The following is a 12,814-nucleotide window of genomic DNA, read 5'->3' as shown; positions in this document are numbered from 1 at the left end:
CCCTCTCCCCCACCCCCACCCCCTTGTTGTGTGTTAGCATTCACATTATCAGAGAGAACATTTGACCTTTGGTTTGGGGGGACTGGCTTATTTCACTTAGCCTAATAGTCTCCAGATCCATCCATTTTCTGGTAAATGTCATGAAGTCATTCCTTTTTTATGCACAGTAGCTCTTTTTATTTCCCATATGGGCTAGTTGGCCCAAGGAAGAGTCAGGTAACAGGTGGTCCTGTGGACATTTTTACAGGACTGTCGAAAATCGATGTGCCTAAGACTGAATTCACCAGTCTCCCTCATGGTGCATTGTTCCCAAGAACTCCCATTCTATGAGTCACCACCAAGGGCTGGCTGTTTATCCAACTACACCACAAGCTTCTACCTCTCTTTCTTCCACTGTCTCTGACCACACCCTAGTCAGATCTGCTTGGAGTGTTCCCACAGGGACCAGGCCACAACAGTATGGTGGATATCCACTGTCTAGTTTTTTTGTTTGTTTTATTTTTTAGGTGGACACAATATCTTTATTTTATTTTTATATGGTGCTAAGGATTGAACCCAGTGCCTCATGCATGCTAGGTGATCACTCTACCACTGAGCCACAACCCCAGCCCTGTCCTGTCTTTTTAACACTCTCTTTCCCTTGAGGAATTTCACCTCACCTACTGCATGGGTTCTGAGAAGGAAAATGACCATAGTTCTCACCTATTCACTGGCCTTAGGTGAGATCCTATGCTTCAGATCTGGTCCATGCAGACCTTGGTCCCCTTGTTCACAGAGACTGGCCTAAGGGAAGATGTCCAAACAGCTCCAGTCAGTGCCCTTCCCTGTAATTCCTCTATGAGTAATGGGGGGAAAGTGGCTTTCTCTATAACCTGAGCTGTTAGAAGCTGGTTTGGAGAGATCTGGGGCTCCTTCCTTCCCCTCGCCAATAGGCAAGAAAACCAGTGTTGAGATGGAGAAAGAACACAACAGAGACAGGTAAGGGATATAAGCACCTGAGCTCCTGCATCCAACTGCCTGGGCTTCCCAGCTACTTAACAGATAAGTTTCTGTTCTGCTTTTCTTGTTTGATTTTATTAATCCAATATAAAAAGTCTCAAAATTCCTACTTTCCAACCACATTTCCCAACTATTACCCAGCCATGTTTCTGCCAAATTTGATTTTTCTGTTTCTTGAACATACTCTAAACCTTCCCTAGACAATTTTTTTTTCAGGCTAAATTCTCCTTTCTCTACATTTTTAACAAATTCCTAACCACTTATCAAACTCTAATTAGTCACATAAAAATGATATAATGTACAAGAGATGTTCATTTTACATGCTACTTGAAATTTTAAAAATAGGCACTACAAATGCCTATTAAAGTTTGATTATTTGAATGTTTAAAAAACACTCATATAATAGAAAATGTGCAAATATTAACATGATGATCTAAAAATATATCTATTTTTACATGGAAACATTCTTGATATAATTTCAAGTAACAAAGCATGTTCAAAAGAAGGTTGTATTGTATGATCCACAGCTGTGTAAAAACTGAAAACAACTGATCAAAAGAAGGAAAATGGGCAGAAATACAGCATTCAACTCCCCCAAAATGTGCTCATGCACTGTACGACCAGCAGAGGGCACTCACGAGCAGTTCAGAGGTCAACTCAGTACAGCCAGGAAAGTGCATACAACAGGGCATAAACCCATTAGAAGACTCATATTGCAAATGGAAATGGAAGAAGGTACAATAACCGTAGAGAAAATTAAATTTCTCTTTGCCTATTAAAACATCACTCAAATACATCAGCATACATCCTCTCCAAATCTGAAAGACATTTAAGGGCTAGTCTGATTTAAAACTATAGGAAAGCAGGGCACCAGGAGACACACCTATAATTCCAGCACTCAGGAGTTCAAGGTCACCCTCAGCAACTGAGCAAGATAAAACATAAAAAATAAAATTGTGGAGCTTGGGCTGTAGCTCAGTGGCAGAGTACTTGCCTAGCGTGTGTGAGGCACTGAGTTAGATCCTTCGCACCACATAAAAATAAACAAACAAAATGAAGGCATTCTGTCCATCAGCCGAAAATAAATAAATAAACTGATAAGATTCTGGGGAGTGTGTGTGTGTGTGTGTGTGTGTGTGTGTATGGAGAGAGGGTATGTGTGAATCCTTGGGTTCAATACCCAGGACCCCAAAAAAGGATATATAATTTTACATATATATGCATGTATTATATTTATATATACACACACATACATATAATTTTTAAATAAAACTATACAATATACTAAACTTAAGTGGGGGGCCCCCTGAAGGGCATGTCAAAGAGAGACAATTTAGCTGCCCAACAACAGAGGCAGGTCACAGGGATTTGGGTAAGGTGCATGAGCCCCGACACAGCAGCCAGCTTCAAGGAGCTCCACTCACCAAATACGGGGCAACTGGACCAAAATAATAGGGGCAGCAATGGGTTATAAATCACTGGGAAAAGAGGAATCCAAGAATCCATGCAAATAATAAATATAAACATAAGTAAAGAGGGAGAAGGACGACTCTTGATTTCAGAAGAATGCCATCCTGGCCATCACTGCAAAGAATCAGGCAAGAATAATGAATGGAAGCCAAATCTAGGGAGAAATTTCAGTAAGCTGTAAGCAGGATATTATGTGGTTTTAAAGTGTCCCTCCCCAGGAGATTAATCAGCTGTCAGAAGGGAAAATATACTAGTGATATAGAGAAGAAATGGACAGCACCTTAAATGATGACCAAAATTGCCATCACCCAATGAAAGGCAGATGGATGTGTGTCCTTAAGTGTGATATTCTGAAAATGTCTATGGTGTTCTGACTAGGAAAGCAGACCCTGAACCTATTAATGAGAAAACATCAGACAAATCCAACATGAGAAGGTTCTGGTTTTTTTTAAAGGGGAGGGGTTGGGGCTGGGATTGTGGCTCAGAAGGAGAGTGCTCACCTCACATGCATAAGGCACTGGGTTCAATCCTCAGCACCACATAAAAATAAAACAAAGATATTGTGTCCACCTATAACTAAAAATAAATATTAAAAAAGGAGGAGGAGGTTGCATTCTTGGAAATTACTGACTTCATTAAAAACAAAGACTATGAAAATGATTCATACTAAAGGAAGTTATAAAGACACAACAACTAAAGAGTCAACACGTGGTCCTAGATTTGGTTGTATATTCAAGGGAAAAAAAAAAAAGAAACTGTATAAAATAGGCCATTACTGGGTCAGCCGTGAAAACTGGAATACAACTGCAAATCAGTCAAAAGCTACACAAATTTTAAATTTACTAAGGTTGACCACTGCACTAAGGTTATAAGAGAATATTCCCCTTTGTAGGAAATACAAGAAGTAGTGAGTGGCAAATGGCCCCGGAATATGCGACTTCAGACACAGAGAATGATAAAACAGGTGGGGTAAAATGTTAACAGTAGGGGGATCTGAAAAGAGAATGCATGTGTTCTTTGTATTATTCTTATTTTTTGCCATCTTTCTATAAATATGAAATTAAAAACTGAATGGCAAGAATTCCTCTGCATCAGATTTAGCAGTCTTTAGGGAGCGAATAAAAAGGAAGAGGCAGTAATGGGGTCACTGGCCTGACAGGACTGGGCTTAGGTTACCACTGAGATGCACAGGCGCATCCTGGCTTCCAGCCACTTCTGAGAGCTGAAAGGATTACTCCCCCTTCCACTGAACAAACACCTGATCTTCCATCTGCAGTAAAAGCAGTCTCACCGTCACATCCTTTGCTGGTGACACCTTTTCTGAGGCAGGGGGAACAGTGAACACCTGCAAGCAGGAAGCAAGGCCAGGAATGGGCCAAAGGCAGAAAATGCCCTTTAATGATGACGATAACCATGACTCACCCCTAAGGAACCACTACTGGGAACCAGGCATTCTTCAGTGCACTTCTCACGGGTCCTTTGGGGCAGGCTTTTTCACCACACTCATTTTGCAGATGAGAAAACTGAGGCCCACAAAAGTAAAGTGATTTGCCTCAGGCACACAGGAAGAGGTGAAGCTGGGACTTGAGGTCCTACAGTCTGGCTCCTGTGCTATCAAGAAGCAAAACACATGGAAGAAAACCTTGAGCTACCAATATCACAGGAATAAAAGGAAAAGGATGGATGAGCTCAAACACCAAAGAGACTCTGAATGAAACCACTGGACTTGGGGTCCAAGTGACCTTGCACGTAAGTTTTAGTTACAAGCCATGGTAAAAGATAAGGGAATGTGGAGGCTAGCGAAGGGTAGAGAAGGGAAAAATCAAGTGAAAATAAGTTTTAAAAAAATAAAATTTGTGTATATTGGAAGAGACAAAAGAGGCAATACAAAGGCAGGTGCAGAGTGACGTCAGATGTCCAGGAAGGTTTGGAGGTGACTTCAACTCCTAAATTTAGTACAACTAGATTAAATCATTTTGGCTTTCTTTTAAAAATATATGTTGGGGGCTGGGGATGTGGCTCAAGCGGTAGAGCGCTCGACTGGCATGCGTGCAGCCCGGGTTCGATCCTCAGCACCACATACAAACGAAGAAGTTGTGTCTGCCAATAACTAAACAATAAATATTTAAAAAATAAATAAATAAATAAAAAATAAAAATATATGTTGGGAAAGCCTAGCACTCCTGCAATGACAGTGAGTGGGGAGGCTGAGACAGGAGAATTGGGAGTTTGAGGCCAGCCTTGGCAATTTAACAAGATCCTTAGCAACTCAGTAAGACCCTGTGTCAAAATTTTAAAAATAAATTAAAAAAAAAAAAAAAACTGTGGTGGTAGTTTGGCGATAGCACCTATATGTTCAATTTCTAGAGCCAAAAAAAAAAAAAAAAAAATTGGGGGAGGGGACTGGGGATTGAACTCAGGGGCACTCAACCACTGAGCCACATCCCCAGCCCTATTTTATACTTTATTTAGAGACAGTGTCTCACTTAGTTGCTTAGTGCCTTGCTGTTGCTGAGGCTAGCTTTGAGCTCATGATCCTCCTGCCTCGGCCTCCTGAGCCACTAGGAATTCAGGCGAGCACCATCACACCTGGCAAAAAAAAAAAAAAAAAAAAAAATTAAATAGATTTTTTAAAAAGTAAAAATATATGTCAGCCTTCAAGTTTAAAACTTTGCATTAGAAATTGAGGAAATATTCCCTATGGAAACACCATTACTTTCCCCCTTTATTTTCCACCCCAAGGGGAGAAAAGTCTACAGTGCCCAGTATTATTTAAAAGTTGAAATTTTAAAATCTCTCTGGTCTGGACGTGTGGCTCAGTGGCAGAGAGTTTCCTTAGCATCCTTGACACCCTGGATTCAATCCCCAGTACTACAAATAAACAACAACAACAAAAAAAAAAAAAACATGTCCTCTTTGAAGACCCCTATCCTGAATAAAAATACATAAACTAGAAGACATATTCAAATTATTTATACCTAAACGCAAATACTTCTTTGGTGATAAATGAGTTCTTTAAAAAGTTCAACTCCATTTATCTGACCCTTTGACTTACAAAGAAATCCTCACTTGGCAGGAACCCTAACATTTCAGGAATGTTCTGCCTTCACAAAATACAAGTAATTGAGTTCCTGTCAGTTGTCAGGCCAAAGGCTTTCTCCCCCACTTAAGATTTTTTGCTTTTGTTTTAAATTAAAAGTGACACTTAATGAGATTTCATTCCCTCCCTCAACCTACCACCAGACACATTTTCTAGTTAAGCCTTTAACTGGGCAGATCAGCACCAGTTGAGAATTCTCAGGAGTGCCAGTATTCTCTGTCACAGAAAGTCACACTGAATTCCAAAGTGCACAAGATCTTACCAAGTTGATTCAGTCGTCTCAGAGCATGTTTTTGCCACTACTATTCACAGACTAAAAAGGCTTCAGTATCATAGCACAAAATAGAAACATAGCTTGATATTTGCCATATATGTAGATTTTTAATTACAATATATCAAGGAAAAGAAAAAAGCTTTTTCATTTTTATAAAGAGGCTGAGTTAGTCACTCACAAATCCCACTGCTTCCTATTAAAAAAGATTACCTTGGGGCTGAGGTTGTGGCTCAGAGGTAGAGTGCTCGCCTAGCATGTGTGAGGCACTAGGTTCAATCCTAAGCATCACATTAAAATAAAAGTGTATGTGTGTGTGTGTGTGTGTGTGTGTGTATATATAGAGAGAGAGAGAGCGAGAGAGAGATATGCATACATTATATATGTGTGTGTGTGTATATATACACACACATACATATATATATATATACACATGCATATATATAAAGATTACCTTAACTCCACTAGGAAATGGACTTTTGGGGAGGGGGAGGGGAGCCTTTGAAGTAAGTATTATGAAACTTGATGCCCTGTTATAGTATTTCAAAGGGGAAAAAAGCACTGGGCTTCAAAAATGCTAGCAGAACTTCTTTGAAATGCCACAAGGTGGCCACCGGATGATGGGAAATACAGCCTAAATACTGACAAATATAAAATCAGTTTTTAAGGTATAACCTTGTAAATTGGGGGAGGTGGGGTGAGGTTGTTTTGTACTTTAATTTATGGTCAAATGCATTTTACATCTTAAATTTCTAAAAGCATTTTTATAATCACTTTTAGCAAGATTCTCCTAAAATTTCACATACTGGTTTCTCCAATTTGTATCTGAAATTTCTCAATGTAGAGTGAGGGGAAAGCACTGATTTGTTTGAAGCCAAAATGTTTTTGATTTTGAGCTTAGATATCCTTCATTACAGTGTTGATCTACATTAATCTGTTTTCTTCCATCCTGAATTAAATGAGAAAATCATTTGTTTATCTTTGAGTTAGGTTAATAAATATTGCCAAACAAGTTCTTTTCTTTTAAAAAATAAATCTTGTAAGAAAATGGGCTGGTCCAAGGACACGACTTTGAATCATGGATTGGATCCGTGCTGGGAATGACAAGATTATTATTTTTTTAGTTGCTAGGCTGAATAAATTGAGGAATTACATTCAGTTTAGGTTTTGTGTATTCTTAAATAACCACTGACATTTATATTCTTACTAGGTCAAAAAAATAATGAACCCTGAGTTTATGTCCTTTCCATTACACATTTTCTCTCTTAAAAGGTATTTTTTTCTTTATAAATATTTTTAAAGAGTCCTCCCCTCCTAAACTAAGACTAATGTATGACATGAAATATTTTGAAATAACATATTTACTAGTATGAACAAGACATATGAACACAGAAAAACTTGGTAACATAGTAGCACAGTAAATGGATATTATCAACTGTGTCTGCTGTTACTTTGTTTTCCATTATATCTTTACTAATGTGTTCTTGGTGTAGCTTGTTTATTGACAGTTTTAGACATCTCGTTTATACAAAATGAACTTCAGTGTGAAAAAGAAGCTTGAAAATTAAGCATATTTAAATATAAGATTGAAATAAAATTTCAATTTATATATTCTAACAATTATTGCATACTTTGTAAGCATTTCTATTTCTCCACTGGACAAAATCAATATTTGGTTTTACACTGAATTTTAAGTTGTGAAGGATGAATTATGTATCATTTTAGCACATTAAAGAATAATAAATTTAGCACAGTAGAGTTGCAGCCACTTGAAACTTCGTGTTTTCTACAAATGTTGATTTTTAATTAACATGGAAATTTTGAAAACTTCAAATAAAAGTCTGATTTCATGAATAAAATGATATTGAAAACCTTAAGGTTACAAGCAGTTTTGATTACTAAACCTTGCCCAGAAAGAGTCTCCCTTAGAAGATTTTCCATATTGAAAGAGGAAAGATTTCTGTGGTTTTCTGATTATCTTTTGGACATATGCCTATTTTCTTTCCAGTATGAACCCTTAGTTGGGAAAAATATTATTTTGTCTGGTTATTGTGTGTGTACATGTCTGCGATTGATAAAAACTCAGTTGGAAATGTAACTTTGCTGGCAATAAATACATAATTTCATATTTTAAAAACTTTATGATCACTCTTCAAACTAATCAGTGGTTTCCTACATTATAGGCTCAGGTAAAATTTCTCCAACCACTACTTCTACAACTGTGCCACACACATGAACCACATGGGGACCTTGTTGAACTATAGATTGATTGAGAAGGGCTGGAGAGGAACCTGAGATTCTGCTTTGGAGACAAGCTCGAGGTGATTCTGGATGCTGTCCCAGCTTTAGTTAGCAGCTGCTAAGTTTCCTGAGGATGACAGCTTGAGCAAACTCTATAGTCATGTGTCACATAACCAGAAGACACACCGTGGGAAACATGTAATTACATAATTTGGTCACTGTGAGAACATCACTGAGTGCACTAACAAGAACTAAGAATATTATGACTTCATTAGATGATATGATATTATGGGATCACTGTCTTACATGTGGCTCATTCTTATGCTAGTCAGATTTCCGTAACTGTGACAAATTACCTGAGATATTCAAGAGGAGGAAAGATTTATTTTGGATCAGATTCAGAGGTTTCAGTCCCTGGTCCCTTTGGGTCCAAGTGTAGCAAGGCAGAACATGGCAGCGCAAGTATGTGGTGGAGCACAGCCACTCACCTCCTGGGGGACAGGAAGCAGACAGAAAGGGGCAGGAGTCCCTAATCCTCTTCAAGGGCATGCCCCCCACTTCTGACTTGCTTCCAGTAGACCCTACCTCTTAAAGGTTCTACCACCTCCTAATGGTGCCAAGGATGGTGAACAAGCCTTCAATATATGAGTCCTTCAAGAACATCCCAGAGACAAAGCGTTGCAATAGTTAATTGAAATATTATTGTTGCCAGGCATCGAACACGCCTATAGTCTCAGCAACTAAGGAGGTGGAGGCAGGATGATCACAAGTTCAAAGCCATCTTCAGCAATTTAGCAAGACCCCCAGCAACTTAGCAAGACCCTGTCTCAAAATTAAAAACAGAAAAGGCTGGGGATGTAGCTCAGTGGTGAAACACCCCTAGGTTCATTCCCAATAAACCTTCCCCACTAAAAAAAAAAAATGTTATTTGACACATGACTGTCACTCTACATAATCTCATCATTTTCAAATATATATTTTTGATAAAAGACTTTATAGCCAAAGAAGGTTTTTTTTTTTTTTCTTTTTGATGTTTGTTTTTGTTTTCCTGTTGTCCCAACAGTTCACAAAGGAAGCAAGTTCAGGACAAACTGATATGTCCTGTCATGATAGGTGTTTCTATGGATAATTACCTCAAATCTAGAATTATAATAACAATAAACAGATTGGAACAGTAATATGGGAAGGAAAGCTGGCCATTCTGTCTAAGAGTATTAACAATGCATTTGAGAGCACCATGGTCTCTATGGTGAGATTACTGGAAGATAAAGAGGATTCGTCCAAGCTGAATGATTCCAATTTGCTGACTGAGTTTAAAGAGCGCTCTATAGGGGTGCATAATAAACACAACTGTCGGAACCCTAAAAGGAATTAATGCATTGGCAAACCTAATTTTAATTTGGAAAAACTTCCACAATGCTTACACAGCTATTCCCAGCAACTGGAGATTCAGATGAAATACTTTACTAAGGGAGTGGGAGTTTCTTGAGAACAGTAGGCACTTACTCAAAATTAATGTTGGCCATGAACTTCAATCATCAGCAAGCTGAGGCATACCAAACATGCTCAAAATACCAGCAAGTCATATAGCCAGGCAGCTGAACTCACTTTTAATCTTGTATTAAGCTAATTAGCTGTATCCAGTGGGTCAACCATTAAAAAATACACAGCACAAATATTGCCTATTGCTGAATTTTATTAAGAAATAAGAGTCTCATGTCAAAATTTATAGCATCTGTCTCTGATCCTGGTACTCTGGGAGATGCTGTCTCCAATTCCAAATTTCATAGCTTTTCCTTCTTCTTTTAATGTTTTTATTAATACATTATAGTTACACACAATGGTAGGGTTAATTTTGACAGATTCATAAATGCACGTAACATAGTTTGTTCCGAATCCTTTCCTTCTTAAAGACAACAATAGAACACCAATGCTACAAGTAAATTCAAGAGTACCCCAATGGCTGGAGGAGAGTCCTGAAATTTTAAAATTATCTGACTATAATAACAGTACTTATTACTGTAAAGGCTCTTTATGGCCTTTTCTGTTTTATATAAAGTTATTATCAAATGGGTATTTATCAAAACAACACATCACTTTATTTATTCCAGGAAGCATTCCCAGTGTTGAAAGGATACAATCACTGAAGTATGGATGACAAGGGAGCATGAAGTGGAAAAATGCTCTCCTAAAAAGTCTCCAGAACTAGGAAACCATGCAGTTACTGCCATGTCATCCCTGAAAGATCAAGATAATTATGAGTATGGTTTAATCATCTTACTTAATATGACTAAGAATGCTAAATAATCACCAAACCAATTTCCTCTTATTCCTATGCACGTAGCTAGTACAATTCCCAGGCTCCTACAGTTAGATGTGGCAATGTGACTAAGTTGTGGCCAAAGAAAAATGATACCTACATAAGGAAGACACAAAGATTACTGTCCACAGCCACTGAGAGTTGGGGAGTGTTAACTGTGGCAGAATTTAGCATAAGCTGATTATTCAGCCAAACAGAGCTTCAAATGGATTTTTAAAAATTTCTCTTTTAAAATGATCATATCCCCAGATGAAAAAGTTTTGGAACCAGATAGTGATGATAGTTTCCAAATGCTGTGAATATAATAAATGCTCTCAATTGTACATTTAAAAATGGTTAAGGGCTGGGGTTGTAGCTCAGTGGTGGAGCCCCTGCCTAGCACATGTGAGGCACTGGGTTTGATACTCAGCACCATATAAAAAAAATAAATAAATAAATAAAGATATTGTATCAATCTACAACTTTTATATATATATATATATATATATAAAATATATATTAAAATAAATAAATAAAAAGGTTAAAATGGCAAATTTTGTTATACACATTCTATCACAATAAAAAACATCCCAAAATCACATAAAGACATTTACATTTTAAAATTAATTAATACCAGAAAAACCAAAATAAGAAGTTCAACATGGAACAATGGAAAGGGTAGGAGCCCATTACTATGATTAAGGAATATTTGTGGTTAATATTTTAAGTACCCTTTCTGGAACGGTACTTAAAATCACACAATCAAAATCTGGGTCCAGATTTGTTCAGAAAATGTTTCCTGTAAAGAAAAACCCCTAGCAGAGGCAGGACCAGGTCGGTTGCCACAGGTAGAAAGGACAGGCATCAGCAAGAGGACAGACACTGGGAATGAGTGAAAGAAGCTACGTGAAAAGACCACATATGCATGACTCCAACATCTGACATTTTGGAAAGACAAAACCATGGAGACAGAAAAAAGATACACATGACTCTAAGGTAAGACATTCTGGAGAGCAAAATCATAGAGACAGGAAAAAGATCAGTGGCTGCCAGGAACTACCCGGGTGTGAGAGGAAGAAAGGAGAGGTAAGTAGAACACAGGGGATTTTAGGGCAATGAAATATACATACTTTGTAGGATACTATAATGGTGGGTTTGTGTCATGTACATTTATCAAAACCCTTTCAATGTCCAACACAATGAGTGAATCCTAATGTAAACCACACACTTTAGTTAATAATGTATCACATTAATCAACTGCAACATATGTGCCATACAAATGTATTTGTTTTGTTTTTTGCAGTACTGGGGATTGAACCCAGGGCCTCCCACATGCTAAGAAAACAGGGTTTCTCTAAATTACTGAGGCTGGCCTCAAACTCATCAAACTCCTGCCTCAGCCTCCCGAGTAGCTGGGGTTACAGGTGTGTGTCACCATGCCTGACAAATATAAGATGTTAACAGGGTAAACTAAGGGGTAAGGAAAATTTTTGTACTATCTGCTCAATTATTTGTACCTCAAACTGCTCGAAAACAATTAAAACCTATTAATTTTAAAAATAAGCACATTTCACCTACTCTGCCTAAGAGAAAGCACCCAAAATAGTGAAACAACACTACTCAGGCTTTTTATTGTCAAGGCTTCACCACAGAAAGAAAGTTCTAAGCTCATAATAAAGAAATGATAGTTTTATTAGCAAGTTCCATTATTAATGGGAAGTAGACAATCACCTGAGCATCTCTAGATAAACTCCTCTCTTAAAAAAAAAAAAAAAGGTTAAAGATGCTGCAAACTACAAGAGAACAGTATCATTTTCAAAGAACCTTCCACCTCAGGTGAAGGTGTTTCACAAAACTTACTGGTAATCTAACATCTTTCTAAAACTAACTAATCAGGAACAGTTATCTATTTAACCATTATGTCCCATCATCCTATAAAAACATATTGAGCAACTGTGTAGCTATCCTTTAAATTTCTGTATAGGTTTTTTTTATGGATGACCTATTACAAGACAATGGACATAATGGGTTAATATAGAAAAAGGATACCAAGTTGAAAGCCTATACTTGATCCTTAAGTTTCCTTTTTGGCAAAAATTCAGTGGAAACAGCCTACCAAGATGACATAACCTTCAGTACCAATGACACACTGAACACTGGCAGCCCTGGCTCCTTTCTATGGATTTCTAGGAAGGCAGACAAGGCCCCAGCAGCTCCCCTAAGCGTGTGCTGAACACGTAACCCACATGTTGATCAAAACAGAGAGCAATTCTAAATTCATATTCTCCATAAGAAGATTTGGTTTAGAAAAGTAATCCTCTAGAGAAAACTGACCTCCACATTTTAAGAACTGGAAATCAAAAGGCACTAACTATGGCAATATGTAAATCAATGGATGTGTAACTGATGTGATTCTGCAATCTGTGTACGGGGT

At 37.8% G+C, this 12,814-nt stretch overlaps 1 protein-coding gene across 3 annotated transcripts in view; it reads right to left on the bottom strand.

Moving 5' to 3' along the window:
• The window catches only part of Tpd52 (tumor protein D52), a 107,687-nt gene that overhangs the window by 47,765 nt on the left and 47,108 nt on the right, over positions 1–12,814 (bottom strand). The gene's annotated exons all lie outside the window — the stretch shown is intronic.

The sequence above is a fragment of the Marmota monax genome, unplaced genomic scaffold (genome assembly GCF_021218885.2).
Source record: "Marmota monax isolate L192 unplaced genomic scaffold, Marmota_monax_Labrador192_F-V1.1 WCK01_AAM20220418_F8-fsc00115, whole genome shotgun sequence".
NCBI lineage: Eukaryota > Metazoa > Chordata > Mammalia > Rodentia > Sciuridae > Marmota > Marmota monax.
Note: the sequence above shows the minus strand (reverse complement) of the source record. Positions and strands in the feature narration are given on the sequence as shown.